The following is a 1,399-nucleotide window of genomic DNA, read 5'->3' as shown; positions in this document are numbered from 1 at the left end:
CAGTGTAGAAAATCAGTATATATATATATATATATATATATATATATATATATATATATATATACCGACACGTAGAGCTTTCCCTAATCCTTATTTCTGTTAGAACAGCAAAAGTTGCAGCTGCTCCATAAGCTGCAGTCAGCATCTCGCTGGGCATCATCCCGTTGCTGTATCGCCACCGGTTGTTATCGAAGCCTGAATTGTCGGTAGCTATAGCAACCTGGTTGCCAGTGAGTGAATGACTAAGGTGCACAGTGATAGTTGTGTCGGATCGTGCTGTATTATTATAATGCTGGCCCTCTGCTGCTGAAGATGTTCTGAAGTGTCCGTCAATAGCTGCACCAACATAACGACTTAGTTCACAGGCATCTGGGACAGCTACTACTGGACGAGTCAAGCCGCTTTCTATAGCGGTTACCGTGCTGCAGCCGACCTGCGTAGCGACGCCGTTATTACCTGGGTTTGCCTTGTCCATTCTAGTCCGGTTGAGCTGGATCTAACCGTTGGGCGAGAGTCACCGACTAAGCAGACTGCCGAACTAAACTAGAAAGCTGCAATGGCAGCCAAGAGCAGAAGAACAGAACGCGTCTCCGCGTTACATCGGCCTGGAGCTGTGAAGGTTTCTATCACGAAACTTCCGCCAGTCAGACTCTCACACACACTCATACAGGAGTATGCGTGGTTCAAACGTGTGGATATTGTTGTAGGACACGAGCCTGCACCGACACCACAAGAGTAACAGTTGTTTCGGACGTATGTAGTGAGCTCCGCCAGCAGCAATATCGGTAAACGGATAACAACCACACCTTCTATATAGACATCAATAAAACAACACTGGTAACTATGGATTATCATCACGACTCGATTATCACCAACAATAGAACGTAAGCTTCGTTCAGCCCACGGCCATTCATCTGGCGATATTTTGTCGTTACTGAAACTCGTATAAGTTTCTACTCCCGTGAGACTTTTAACTTGAACATTTTCACCGGACATCGCGTGTGTCGCCCATCATCCAAACACCAACAAGAAGCCAATCTTCCTTCTCAATCCAGTTTAACGCCATCCATGTTTTGTTGATGATTTGTGAAAATTCTGAACTATCGCTATATCTTTACCGCTGTCATGTTCTGCTAGTGCTGCTGCAGGAATTATTCGTTTTTGGCCGCTTGGTAACGTGTTGGCAAGCGGGACTGGTGTCAAGACTGAGTAAGTAAGCAAGGGAGCGAGCAAATAGTAGCCGTTGATTGTACGTTGTGTTATTATAACGATGAACACATATGTACACATATATATATATATATAGAATAATAGCGGTACTAGTATTTGCCTGCCTGTCTGTCCGTCTATGGCTTGGTCGAGCCGGGAAGTAAAAGCGTCCACAAAACGAAAAAGTTGT

Source organism: Varroa jacobsoni, unplaced genomic scaffold, assembly GCF_002532875.2.
Source record: "Varroa jacobsoni isolate VJ856 unplaced genomic scaffold, vjacob_1.0 scaffold_810, whole genome shotgun sequence".
NCBI classification, from domain to species: Eukaryota; Metazoa; Arthropoda; class Arachnida; order Mesostigmata; family Varroidae; genus Varroa; species Varroa jacobsoni.
This window is presented reverse-complemented; position numbering follows the sequence as displayed.